The 14,433-nt window shown below is 54.7% G+C and overlaps 1 non-coding gene across 1 annotated transcript; it reads left to right on the plus strand.

Annotated features, from left to right (window-relative positions):
• Positions 1–5,895: 5,895 nt before the first annotated feature.
• On the plus strand, positions 5,896–6,086 carry LOC144222577 (U2 spliceosomal RNA). The gene has a single exon (XR_013332432.1). It is a non-coding gene; the product is annotated as a U2 spliceosomal RNA (small nuclear RNA).
• The last annotated feature ends 8,347 nt before the right edge of the window (positions 6,087–14,433 follow it).

Below are 14,433 nucleotides of genomic sequence, written 5' to 3' on the forward strand. Positions count from 1 at the left end.
TCAGCTGGTTTTCCAGAACACCTACAGCACCTTAGCCTGTCACATCCTCACGAAGTTGGGTATGAAGGGAAGTTCACCCAGGCTGTTGGCGGTACACTTGGCCATATTTCGCGGTCCCGGGGCGGAGTGGAGTCGTTTATTACGCGGAAAGTTAACGCTGCCACGAAGTCCATCCGTCCGGGTGACGCATCTCAACCCTGCTTTTCACCTTATGCGAAGGTGAAACCTTTTCTTCATCTCCCAGTTCATAACATGACACAGACGTGGGCGAGCTTTCTCTCTAAAGGGCCATGTCATAAACAAAACAGTTTTGCTTCAGGCCACCCCCCCTCCCCAAAGTTCTCTGAGACCTATTCTTTTACGACCCTTTAACGTACATTCCCTTTTTGACGTGCACCTTAGGAGAGCGGAATGGGCCACATTGGGGTGCGGGCTGTAGTCTGCCCACCCCTGATATCCTCAAATACCCACTTCTGTCTTGGCAGGGAGATGCCTCTCTTCAGGCTTCTTGACAGTCGCCTGCCAGAACTAGAGAAAGGCCTTCAATTTTCAAGTGGCTGTGCCTCCTGACCAGAGTGGAAACGGAGACTTCCTGCTTATTTGTCTCTCCCGGGTTTTCCATTCGTACGAAATCCATTTGTTGAGCACCCACAATCTACACTCTTCATTAAATACCTTTGCGTTGGCGGACATGTCCAGGCTTTCTTCCTTAAACGCATGGTTCCTGCCGTTTCTATCAACCTGTGATCACGAAGTCTTTTTTATTTTTATTTTTTTAATGTCTTATTTATTTTCTGAGAAAGAGAGAGAGAGAGAGACAGCGTGAGCAGGGGAGGGGCAGCGAGGGAGAGAGAGAGAGGGAGACACAGAATCCGAAGACAGGCTCCAGGATCTGGGCTAGCTGTCAGCACAGAGCCCGACGCGGGGCTCAAACCCACGAACCATGAGATCACGACCCGAGCCGAAGTCGGACGCTTAACCGACTGAGCCACCCAGGTGCCTTACCAGGTCTTTCATACTCCCATATGTTTTAAGGCAGATCAGGATTTAAATCCCTACTAGTGCTCAAGAGGGCTCGTGATTATACAAAAGAAATCGAGAGATGCCTGGGTGGCTCAGTCTGTTAAGCATCCAACTCTTGGTTTGGCCTGAGGTGCTGATCCCTCAGTTGGTGACTTCCAGCCCCACATTGGGAACTGGGCTGACAGGTCAGAGCCTGCCTGGGATTCTCACTTTCCTCTTTGTCTGCCCCTCCCCAACTCTCGTGTTCTCTCTCTCTCTCTCTCTCTCTCTGTCTCTCGAAAGGCATAAAAATTTTTAAATTAGAAAGAAAAAGAAAGAAAAGAACACTCCAAAGTTTCCGAATTCTGGAGGGATCATGTAGGGAGAAAAAGGAAATGTTTCCTCTTTGTTTACAAAGGTATAATTTACCACAGGGTTGATAGCTTAAAAGAAAAGACAATAAGCTTTCCAAAAACTCTGGAAACACGAAACATTAGAGAACAAGCAATGTTACAAACAAGTCAGAAAAATGATCATCCTCTTCCTCAACTCACTGAGTCCCCTGTAATTAACATTGATGCTACTTGAATCCAGTTTTCCCATTAGTTCTGGAAATTCTTACCCAATGCTGTCTCGTGATCTGAAGTTCTCAAGCGCTTGTACTTGTCGGGGCGCCTGGGTGGTTCAGTCGTTTAAGTGCCCGGCTCTTGATTTCGGCTCAGGTCAGGATCTCCCGGTTCGCGGGATGGAGCCCTGGCGTCGGGGCTCTGTGCTGACAGCACGGAGCCTGCTTGGGATTCTCTCTCCCCTCCACCCCGTCTCTGCCCCTTCCACTGTCTCTCAATCACTTTGAACTTGTACTNACAGAGCCCAAGGCGAGGATCGAACTCAGGAACTGCGAGATCATGACCTGAACCAAAGTCAGCGGCTTAACCGACGGAGCCATCCCTGCATCCCGGCAGGCAAGTTTTGAAGCCCGGTTCTGGGTGGAGTCTAACTAGTTTTGTGGATCCAGTCTAGCTGGGCGTGAAACTTGCTCTGCAGCACACAAACCCTCCCATTCCAGCCCCAGGATCCTGAGCACATTCGGGGCGGGAGGTTGGGGGGGCGGGTACTCTGCTGGCCCATGCGTTGCCTGGATCACGTGTCACATTCCGGGGCGTTCAGGCCTCAGGTAACACCCACCAACCGCAGAAATGCAGCGTGAGCCCCACGCCTCTTTGCTCATGTCTCTCGAGGACCAGTAAAGTGCATCTAATCACTAACCTTCAGGACCTCTGTGCCTTTGTAGGATCCCATCCACGGTTCTTGGAGCCTTCCGGTCACTTCCAATTCAAAAAAGAAAAAACAAAAAGTTAGCCCATGTGTTATGGGCCCCTGTTCTCTGTCTCACCACCAGAGTGTTCTAGACACCTTTTACAGACTCCGCTCAGGGACTGAGAAGGTACGGGTGACGGAAGAGTGGAGAGACATGTATGGGTTTGCATGTATGGGTAGTGGGAGCAGAGATCCTGGAAAATCTATCTGCGGCTTCTCCCTGCCTCTCTCCCTCGGTCATCAAGTCCCGTAGCAGGGCGCCTCTCAACCAGTCACAGACACACGGTGCCAGGAGAGCCTTGGTAAGAAGCCCGCGGTCCTGCATTTCCAACGTGCTCACGGGGACCCTAATCTGCTGATCTGGAGACCACGCTTTGAGCTGCGAGACTGGAGACTGTGATAGAATGACCCACCTCGGGTCTTTTATTTCCTTTTGTTTGTTTGTTGGTCTTAATCTATTTTGTGAGCGGGGGGAGGGGCAGACAGAGGAGACAAAGCAGTTCAAGCGGGCTCTGCGCTGCGAGCGACGCGGGGTTCAGACCCAAGAACGGTGAGATCACGACCTGAACTGAAATCAAGAATCCGACGCTCAGCTGACCGAGCCACCCAGGCGCCCCTGGAGTCATTTTTACAACAGGGTATATGTAACCCTAACTCGGCCAGCAGTCACCAGAGAAAACAATCTCCCTTGCCCACTGCAGAGTCAGACACACCGACCCGGTTCTGTCTGATGGGAGTCCTCGAAGTAAAAGCTTTTGTCTGTACCTGGGGAAAGGAGGAGGGGGGAGGGATTGAGAGGGAAGGGAAGGGAGAGGAAGTCAGAGAACACAGAACGGCATGTCTCTCCAACCAGGCTCTTCAACGAGTTGTGAAGACTGAGGTGACAACAAGAACCCGATGGAGGGGCGCCTGGGTGGCTCAGTCGGTCGAGTGTCGGATTTCGGCTCAGGTCGGGATCTCAGGGCCCGTGAGTTGGAGCCCCACCCGCGGCTCTGAGCTGAGAGCGCAGAGCCTGCTTGGGATTCTCTGTCCCCTTCTGTCTGCCCCTCTCCTGCTGTTGGGGGCTCTCTCTTTCTCTTCTCTCTCTCAAAATAAAGAAACATTTAAAAACTCTCTCTCAAAATAAGTAAACGTTAGGAAAGGGGAAAGGAAAGGAAGGGAAGGGAAAGGAAGGGAAAGGAAGGGAAGGGAAGGGAAAGGAAGGGAAAGGAACTCAACCCCCTGGAGCAAGGGGACGGGGTAGACACTGAGAGGAAGGCAGGGCTGCCGCGGGGCCGGGTAACAAACCAGTGACGGTGGGGCCTGGACTTGAGGACGCTGTCCTCCTCAGCTGGCAGGGGCCCAACAGCCCTCTCAAGCCCGAGGACGGGAGGCTCAGGAGCATGTGGAGTTGGCCTTCCGGGCCGGGCAGACCCCTCGGTCCGTGCGTGGGCGTCGCCAACGGCTCTGTGGGGGTGTGGCTGTGGCCCGGAAGAGCCTGGCAGGTGCCCCTGGCCCACCCTGGGGCCCGCACAGTGACCCGCGCCGAGCAGGTGTGATACTGAAGAATCCACTGAACCAACAATTTTATGTATTATACGTGTGTTTCTTGAGAGAGAGGGACAGAGACAGAGAGACAGAGAGAATCCCAAGCAGCTCTGCACCGCCCATTGCAGGGCTCCATGTGGAACTCGAATTCACAAACTGTGAGATCGTGACCTGTGCCGAAATCAGGGGTCGGTCACTTCACCAACTGAGCCAGCCCCCAGGCGCCCCGAATCAAAAATTTTAAAAACGGGTTCTCAGAAGATTTTTTTTTTAAATAGAAAAATCCAGGGGCGCCTGGCCGGCCAGTCGGTAGGACCTGTGACTCCTGATCCTGGGGCTGTGAGTTCCAGCCCCACGTTGGGTGTAGAGATTACTTAAAAACGAAGTCTTTTTAAAAAGGGAGAGAGAGCGAGAGAGAGAAGGAAAATCCGGCAATATATCCACATAGGCATGAGGACTTTGTTATAGGATAAAGGTGGCATCAGAAACGGCCGGCTTCATGGGCTATTCCATATAGGATGCTGGGACCACTGGGTAGCCCTCCGGAAAAAGCAAAGTCGTATTTACACTCCAAGTCATACCCTAGGACGAGCACGAAGTGCGCTCCAGATGGAAATGCAGAAAGATGAACCGCTCCAAGGACAGCGGGCAAAGAGCAGGAAGAACACGCAGTAACTTGACCAACCTCACGAGAAGCTGGTGCATGACCCCGAATGAGAAATCCTTCATGTGCAACGGGAAATACTCCATTGCGGCGACAGCACACGCATGTCTGCCTTCCCAGGCACCTCCTTCCGCGGATCAAAACGCCTGTGAAGCTCAGAGAGTGAGCACCGTGGGGCGCCTGGCGGGCTCGGCCAGAAGAGCATGGGACTCTCCTTGATCCCTGGGGTTGTGCGTCGGAGCCCCAAGCCGGTTGTAGAGTTTACTTTAAAATAAAATCTTTAGGGGCGCCTGGGTGGCTTAGTCGGTTAAGCGTCCGACTTTCGCTTGGGTCATGATCTCGCGGTTCGTGGGNAATAACTTCTCTTGTCTTTCGTTTCGTGTCTAGGCTTCCTAGACCTCCCAGCCTCTTCCACCAGCTAAACTGTGTGATCTTGGGAAGTTGCTTAACCTCTCTGTCTCAACACTGCTCCATGTGTGGGTAAACTTTGCACGTTTGACCTGAAAAGAAAGCACTCGGCACAAGTCGGAGCCAAGCAATCATTGTGTGTCTCCCCTAGTATTGTGTACCACCGCTCCGTTGTTCCAGGGTCACGAGCCACAGCCCCTTCACCGGTACTTCGTGGGAGCCAGGACCCATCATTCGAGACACTAAAACCGAGGTCACCTCCTCAGCTCCGTTTTCGTGCTCCCTCAACCTCATTAAGGAAGGCATTAGGGTTTCCACCTCTCGACCGGGAAACTGAGGCTCAACGGGGTGAAGGAGTTTGCCCAAGAGCCCTGCTGACAAGGCAGGGTAGCAACCCTGTTAGGGCCCCGTCTCGGGTCCCAACTCGTCTCTGGAGCCCTTTCCAGGACACGTCAGACGGGGGCTTCTGGGTTCCCAGCGCCCTGGACACGGCAAGCCAGCAGGGTCCTACGATGATGACCGACGACCTTCTTCAAACTTGGACCAGAAGCGCTGTTCCAGCCGCCTTCCGCGGACTCCCAGACACCCAGTCCCCCCTTGGTCGGTCCTGCCTTTACGCGGGCAACAGCTTGAAAGCAACCAGGAGCTTGGCGGCAACCTAGGTTCTCCTCCAGCCCCCAAAGGGCTTCAAGAGAAGCGGGAAACCGTCGGGGCGGCCACGCCTCCGCAGGCGACAGAAGGCGGGGAATTCAAATTAGGAATGGCTTGGGTGAGAGCGACAGGGGAACGGCAGGCACACACTTTCTCTTTGAAAAGGTAGAGGTTTAAAAATCTGCAGGAGAGCCTGCTGATGAGTGGGCCCCACGCCAAAGTCAGAGAAGCGAGGGAAGGGAGACCCCGAATGAGGGTGACCAGGCTCACCGTGAGTGCAATGTGGATGACGGCAGGGCGGTGGCGGCGCGGCCCGACCACACGCCATCGCTTCTCGGCCTTTTGGCTAAGATCAAGTGTAGTATCTGTTCTTATCAGTTTAATATCTGATACGTCCTCTATCCGAGGACAATATATTAAATGGATTTTTGGAGCAGGGAGATGGAATAGGAGCTTGCTCCGTCCACTCCGCGCATCGACCCGGTATTGCAGTACCTCCGGGACCGGTGCACCCCCCCGGGGGAAGGACAGCTGGTTCCTAAAGTCAGTGTCAACTTTATCTCCTCCTCCTGTTGCAGCCGTGGGCGTCATATGTCGTATGGGGGGAGTTCCCCTGACCCACGCTCGTCTTGGAGGCTTAGGTTTGGGGCCCCCAGGATCACTTCTTACTAGTTTTCTCTGGGGCTCCTGGGTGTGGCCCAGGGCACTGAGGCATTTAGATCGTTGAGGACTTGAAATAGGTGGTAGTTTTTTCTTTTTTCTTTTTTAATGTTTACTGATTTTTTGAGAGAGACAGAGCATGCGCAGGGGAGGGGCAGGGAGAGAGAGGGAGACACAGGATCCGAAGCAGGCTCCAGCTTCCAGGCTGTGAGCTGTGGCACGGACCCTGACATTGGGTGGGGACCCACGGACTGCGAGATCACGGGAGATGCTCGTCATCAGATCATGACCTGAAGTCACCCAAATAGGTGGTCATTTTTCGAGAAGAATGTTCCGATCCTAGGAAGTCCCTACCTACAAGTGACGTACCTCCTGAGCCGTGCTTCGTTTCACCTTCTGCGCAAAGGTACAACGTTTTCTTAACCTCGCCGTTCATGGAATGAGACGGAGGTGGACGTGCTCTCTCTCCAAAGGGCCGCGTAGTAAAAGGTTTAGGCCTTAGGCTTCACGGGCCCCCAAAGGTCTCTGTGACTCGGTCCTTCTTTTACAACCCTTTAAACCTGTACAATCCGTCGTTGACGTGCACCTTACGAGAGAGCAGATCGGGCCAAATGTGGGGACCGGCTGTAGTCCGCCAACCCCCGATAGGATAAAATTCCCGCTTTCTGTCTTGTCAGGAGATGCCTCCCTTCAGGCTTCTGGACAGTCCGCTGCCAGGACTGGAGAAAGGCCTAATTTACAAGGGGCTGGGGCTCGTGGCCACAGTGGAAACGGAGAGTTCCTGCTCACTTGTCTCTCCCGGGTTTTCCGTTCACGTTAGATACATGCGTTGAGCACCCACAATGTACACACTTTTCTTTTTTAAGTTTTTTCAATCTATTTTGAGAGAGACAGAGGGCACAAAGCAGGGGAGGGAGGGGCAGAGAGAGGGCGGGGGACAGGGGATCCAAAACAGTCTCTGTGCGGACAGCAGAAAGCCTGATGCGGGGCTGGAACTCAGGAACCGTGAGATGATCATGACCTGAGCCTTCGTCAGGCACTTGACCGCCGGAGCCGCCCGGGCGACGCCTCGATGTACCCTCTTGATTAACAAATGCCTTTGTGTCGGCGGACCTTTTCCAGGGTTTCTCCCTTAAACACGTGGCTCCAGCAGGTTCTGTCAGCCTGTCAACATCGGGTCTTTTTTACACTCCTATTCGTTGGAGGGCAGATCTGGATTAAAATCTCTGCTGGCGCTGAGGGGGACCGACGATTCTAGAAACGAGAATCTCGGGGTGCCTGGATGGCTCAGTCCGTTAGGCGGCGGACTTTTGGCTTCGGCTCGGGTCATGATCTCACGGTTGGTGAGTCTGAGTCCCACGCCGGGCCCAGCTCTGACAGCGCAGACCCTGCTTGGGATTCTCTCTCTCTCCACACCCACGCCCCCCCCCCACCCTTGCTCGCTCGCACTCTCTCTAAATCAACAAATAGGCTAAAAAATTAAAAAATGAAAGTAAATTAAAAGAAGAAAACAACGAATCTAGCTAACAACAGTATCCCTTCAGCCAATCCATACACACACCCTTGTACCAAACCGCAGCCTACACGGAAAACCATGTGAGCCTTCGCTACTTAAGAAGAGACTTCTTGGGGCGCCTGGGTGGCTCAGTCGGTTAAGCGTCCGACTTTCGCTGAGGTCATGATGTCGCGGTTCGTGGGTTCAAGCCCCGCGTCGGGCTCTGTGCTGACTGCCAGCTCAGAGCCTGGAGCCTGTTTCNAGCCGTGCTTCGTTTCACCTTCTGCGCAAAGGTACAACGTTTTCTTAACCTCGCCGTTCATGGAATGAGACGGAGGTGGACGTGCTCTCTCTCCAAAGGGCCGCGTAGTAAAAGGTTTAGGCCTTAGGCTTCACGGGCCCCCAAAGGTCTCTGTGACTCGGTCCTTCTTTTACAACCCTTTAAACCTGTACAATCCGTCGTTGACGTGCACCTTACGAGAGAGCAGATCGGGCCAAATGTGGGGACCGGCTGTAGTCCGCCAACCCCCGATAGGATAAAATTCCCGCTTTCTGTCTTGTCAGGAGATGCCTCCCTTCAGGCTTCTGGACAGTCCGCTGCCAGGACTGGAGAAAGGCCTAATTTACAAGGGGCTGGGGCTCGTGACCACAGTGGAAACGGAGAGTTCCTGCTCACTTGTCTCTCCCGGGTTTTCCGTTCACGTTAGATACATGCGTTGAGCACCCACAATGTACACACTTTTCTTTTTTAAGTTTTTTCAATCTATTTTGAGAGAGACAGAGGGCACAAAGCAGGGGAGGGAGGGGCAGAGAGAGGGCGGGGGACAGGGGATCCAAAACAGTCTCTGTGCGGACAGCAGAAAGCCTGATGCGGGGCTGGAACTCAGGAACCGTGAGATGATCATGACCTGAGCCTTCGTCAGGCACTTGACCGCCGGAGCCGCCCGGGCGACGCCTCGATGTACCCTCTTGATTAACAAATGCCTTTGTGTCGGCGGACCTTTTCCAGGGTTTCTCCCTTAAACACGTGGCTCCAGCAGGTTCTGTCAGCCTGTCAACATCGGGTCTTTTTTACACTCCTATTCGTTGGAGGGCAGATCTGGATTAAAATCTCTGCTGGCGCTGAGGGGGACCGACGATTCTAGAAACGAGAATCTCGGGGTGCCTGGATGGCTCAGTCCGTTAGGCGGCGGACTTTTGGCTTCGGCTCGGGTCATGATCTCACGGTTGGTGAGTCTGAGTCCCACGCCGGGCCCAGCTCTGACAGCGCAGACCCTGCTTGGGATTCTCCCCCTCTCCACACCCACCCCCCCCCCCCACCCTTGCTCGCTCGCACTCTCTCTAAATCAACAAATAGGCTAAAAAATTAAAAAATGAAAGTAAATTAAAAGAAGAAAACAACGAATCTAGCTAACAACAGTATCCCTTCAGCCAATCCATACACACACCCTTGTACCAAACCGCAGCCTACACGGAAAACCATGTGAGCCTTCGCTACTTAAGAAGAGACTTCTTGGGGCGCCTGGGTGGCTCAGTCGGTTAAGCGTCCGACTTTCGCTGAGGTCATGATGTCGCGGTTCGTGGGTTCAAGCCCCGCGTCGGGCTCTGTGCTGACTGCCAGCTCAGAGCCTGGAGCCTGTTTCGGAATCTGTGACTCCCTCTCTCTCTGACCCTCCCCTGCTCACGCTGTCTCTCTCTCTCTCTCTCTCCTAGAAAGAAATAAAACTATTGAAAAAAAAGAGAGAGAGACTTCCTTTCGGCTCATAGGCTGAAACACAAAGAAGGAAAGGAAGCAAGAAAGGGCACGCGAATCGAGAACATGCACCACTTAATTCCTTCTCGTCTTCCTAGTCTGTTGCCCTCTGTCGTCATGTGCCCTTTTATCGGTCCCTCCGGGGCCCGACAGAAATAGCAAGGTGTCATCTCTCCCTGCCTTATCCCCATGAGACTGAATCTCACCTTTTCCACTCATGTCTTGTCTTTCTCGGCAAGGCCTGGCAAGTTTGAGCAGGCTTGGGAGCGGACGGTTGGAGTATTAAATTAGGCTCCTGGGGTGATGACAGAAGGCAGGGGAACCCAGGGGTGTTACCCGTTAGGGTTCCTGCGTTCGGGACACATTTCGTGAATGACGGCCGTGAGCTAAGCCCGAGAGACAGATGCCTCGGGGGAAAGAGGCAGACAGGCCTCCTACCCCGAGAAACCTCACAGTCCCCGACAGGGAAACCGGAGCCACCAATCATCACGGGACCCGGGAGTCTCCTGAACTGAAATGTCTAAAGACCCCGCAAAGGAGTTCTTCGCGTGGGTTGCGGACACCCCGTCGCCGGCAAAGCACTCCCCGGACCCACCGGCACAAGGCATCCGTGTCTGTGTCTCCTAGCCACCGATATAATGAGATGCTAGGAACTGAGACCCTACAGTTGAACAGGCAACCGAGAATGGGCAAAGGATAGACAGTCTGCGGTGGGGGGGGGAGGGGGGGGGANATCACCCCTCTGTGCCCTCGAGTATCTGAGCCAAGGGGCCTGGGCCACCCACCCGCTCAATCCAGAGACCCTAGTATCCATTCATTCCCTGTGTGGCACCTCGCTCACGGGACAGGACGAGCTGGGGGGCTGGCGCGCCAGACAGAGGCCGTCAAGAGACACCATCAGAGAGGGAGGGACACCCTACCGTGAAGCAGAGCAGCACAACGTTTAAGGACTCCCATTGTGGGACACCTTTTCCAAGGTCCCGAAAAACTGCTTCCTCTGTATACCCCCCGACTACTGAGAGAGAAGGAAGCCCAGGGCCCGGTGGGCCTCTTCGGGTTCTGGAAGCAACCGTTCCACCGCGTAGACACCCTGCTTGGGCTCATGCACCGCGTGACGCGGAAGGCCCTCACCTTGGAGGCGGGTGCGGAGCAGAAAAGGGCTCTGAGGCCCCGTGAGGTGCAGAGACGGCCCTGCTTTTGGGGGCCGCGGGATCCGTCGGACCCCGCCGCGTTGGGGACCGCGAGCGCGGGGTCCGTGGCCGTGTGGAGTTTATGGCAAACCACCACCAGGGCGGCGAAGGGGGACATTGGGGGTGAGGGGGCAGGGGCGCCTCCCTTCGGCTTCTGGAGCCAGGCCTCCAGGCCACGGACGGCAGAGACGCGTCCGCCTTCCGAAAGGCAGCTCCTGGCACGCCGGTCTCTCTGTAGAGACAGATGCTTACCGTGGGACGGGCCGAGACCAGGGCCCCGGACCGTCGGTCAGGCGTGCGGGGCCTGCGGGGCCTGCCGGTCAGGCAGGGCGGCGGCAGCAGGCGACTCGAAGATAAACGTAGGGTATCAGGATGGAGCCCGAGCAGGAATAGGGGCCACCGGACAGCCAACCGAGGACACTGGCCCCCCGGACCTGGCACGATGGGCACGGGAACAGCGGGGCCCCAGTGGTGGCCGCGGAGGTCGCACCCGGGGCCTGCACTCCACTCCTTCTCGGGAGGGGTTTCGGGGTGGGGTGGGGGCGGTTCTGGGCTCCGGGAGGTGCTGGGCCCCGACCGTTTCTACTGGGTTTCCGAACGCGGGGCCCCTCCAGCCGGCTCTCTTCCCTGTTTCCAGAGGCCTCCCTTTGACCGGCCAAGCCTTTGTCAGGTTGCCCAGAGCTCTGAGGCTCTCCCTGCCACACCTATCTCCTCCCTTTATCTTTTAAAGCATTAACCAACCCCCCCACCCCCACTCCCCGATGGACCTCGTGCACTCCTCACTCTGTCCCAGCAACTTCTTCCCAGGGGACCCAGTGTCACACCGAGGACTCCGACCCCGGCAGTCCACTTTTACAACACACTGGTCTGTTTGAATATGTAACGTTCACGACTGTACAATTTTTGGTAATGTTTTTACGTTTATTTTTGAGAGAGAGAGAGAGAGAGAGAGACGGGGAGCAGGTGGGGGAGGGGAATGGGGAGGGGAGACAACAGGATCCGAAGCAGGCTCCAGGCTCCCAGCTGTCAGCACAGAGCCCGACGCGGGGTTCGGACTCACGGACCTTGAGATCATGAGTTCACGCCCTGAGCGGAAGTCGGATGCTTAACCGACTGAGCCACTCAGGCCCCCCTCGTGTCTGTACAATTTTTTACAAAGGGGGCGCCTGGCGGGCTCGGTCTGTAGGACATGCCACTCGTAATCTCAGGGTCGTGAGATCAAGCCCCACGTAGGGCGTGCGGTCTACTTAAAAAAAAAACAAACAAACAAACCACCAAACCAAACCAAACCAAACCAAACCAGAAGAACAACAAGGAAAGGGGGAACAAATATTTGGCAGTCAAAACCACAGACAATTTTCCTCCAAATTATACAGGAGAGGCCAGAACGGGATCAGAAAAAAAAAAAAAAAAAAAAAAGGAGGGGGGGAGGGGAGCACCTGGGTGGCTGAGTGGGTTAAGCACCAACTTCAGCTCGGGTCATGATCTCCAGGTTTGTGAGCCCGAGCCCCGCGTCCGCACGGTGCTGACCGCTCTGAGCCCAGAGGCTGCTTCGAATTCTGTGTCTCCCTCTCTCTCTGCACCTCCCCGGTTCGTGCTCTGTCTCTCTCTGTCTCTCTGTCTCTGTCTCTCTCAAAAATTTAAAACCAATAAATAAGCATTAGAGCAGAAAAAGAAAAAACAACGTGATGAAACATGGGCACAGATCACGCAGTTCAGGGGAAAGGCGATAAATGTGGGTTTTCACGTACAGAGGTGCAAAGATGAACCAAGAGGGTGTGTAAAGAGAAATATGCCGGTGTAAAACAACGGTACCGAGGTAGAGTTCATAACCTGGGAGTCTGGTAAAACTCCAAGAGTCTGCTGAGCTACTGGGTTCGCCAGCCAGGCTGCAGAAACAGGGGCTGCTTGGGGCGCCTGGGTGGCTTAGTCGGTTAAGCGTCCGACTTTCGCTTAGGTCATGATCTCGCGGTTCGTGGGTTCGAGCCCCGCGTCAGGCTCTGTGCTGACTGCCAGCTCAGAGCCTGGAGCCTGTTTCAGTCTGTGACTCCCTCTCTCTCTGACCCTCCCTTGCTCACGCTGTCTCTCTCTCTCTCTCTCTCTCCTAGAAATAAATAAAACATTTAAAAAAAAAAAAAAAGAAACAGGGGCTGCTTGAGAACTCTCGGGGTGCTCCTGACCCATGGCTGGGGGACGTCGGAGGCCGCGCCGGCTCCGACAGGTCCGGGGGACCCTGAAGGATGGACGGTGTCGGCGAAAGAGAACGAGAGAGCCCCGAGATTCTTTCTGATCACCAGGCAGGCATCTCTGTCCTGTCGGTTTTGGTGTCTTTATTTAAAGGTTCAGCAACAACATGAAGTCAGAGAAAGGGATGTCTACAATGGGAGGCCTTTTGCGATAACAAGTTTTTGATATTTTGCAGGATTATCTCAGTCATAGTGAATTCACAACCGAGGAATTAACAGGATGCTCTTAGTGATCAACAGGATAATATACAGGTTAGGTTGTATATAGATAAGGTAGGAGTCATTCTGTCTGGCTCTCAAGAGGATGAATGTTTCTGAATCGGTTTGTGTGTGGAAACCATCATGGGGGCCCTAAATGTGTCCATCTTGCACCTGGGTTTATGTTTTAGCTACTCTCATCTATCCTCCTCCCAGCTGCCAGTGTAAGGGAGGGTGTTTGTGGGATGCAGGCCTTGAGGAAGGGACTGCTATGCTTCACCGATTAACAAAGATATATGTAGTAGCTATGTTCTGCTCTTATCCCCAAAATAGGCCCTTTGTCTCGGGGCCAGGCTCGGTTGTAACTCTTGTGTTCTTAACCCCCTCTATTATCTAAGCCTTGGGTCTGCAAGGCCCATAGGAAGAGCCTTTTGACAATCGCCCATAGAGATTTCATCTAAAGTCTCTTTTGTAAAGGCAGGAATATGCTTTTCCTTATGAGGTATCCGTATTCAGAACATGGGTCTGATACGGAATATTGGGAGGCCTGGTCAATACCAGCAGGCTTATATCCAACATGAGGCAGTAGTAGCAGAAGGTGATACCAGTTTTCATTTCTCATGGGAGGAGCTGCAAATATTGTCACTTCCTTGCCGTGATTGCCATCCAGAGAGGCCGGTTCGGCTCGCGGCAGGGGAACTCTCTTGGGGCGACAGCGCCAGGGGCCCGGAGGGCGCCACCGGCTTGGTGGAGGCACGTGGCTCTCGGGCGAGGCTGGCGCCGGCCCGAGCTTTTCGGGCACCGCCTCCCGTGTGCGTCGTCGTGTGCGGGGCCAGGGCGCGTGGAGGGGCAGGGGTACTGACTCCAGCTACCCTGCGGTGAGTTAACTCCCAAGAGGCCGATCCACGGACCAGGTACGGGAGTGTCTGAAGGTCAAGATCGCTGGGAACCCTTAAAGTGACTAGTAACGGAAGAACATGCAACCAAGCAGAGACGTCTTGTGTTGGCCCGGGGCGTCACAAGGGGCCACTGGCTGGGTAAGCTGGCTTGGTCCATAGATCACCTCGTGGACTCCATATCCATTCGCTCATCCGTTCAACACACATGTAGGTGCAGGGCGCCGGGCTAAGTGCACGCGGCCAGAGAGGTGGAAAGAGCGGTCGGGGTGGGATCTTCCCAGTGGTCCGGAGCTGGCGGATCGAGGGTGCGGGGAAGGGAGGCAGGGTACAGACCAAGCACATACAAACCATACGGTATCCGGGCCGGTGGGGGTGGGGAGGGCAAGTGCTCAAAACGGCCCCCACCCCCCCCCCCCCACCCCC

Source organism: Crocuta crocuta, unplaced genomic scaffold, assembly GCF_008692635.1.
Source record: "Crocuta crocuta isolate KB4526 unplaced genomic scaffold, BGI_CrCroc_1.0 scaffold3454, whole genome shotgun sequence".
In the NCBI taxonomy this organism is placed as follows: Eukaryota; Metazoa; Chordata; class Mammalia; order Carnivora; family Hyaenidae; genus Crocuta; species Crocuta crocuta.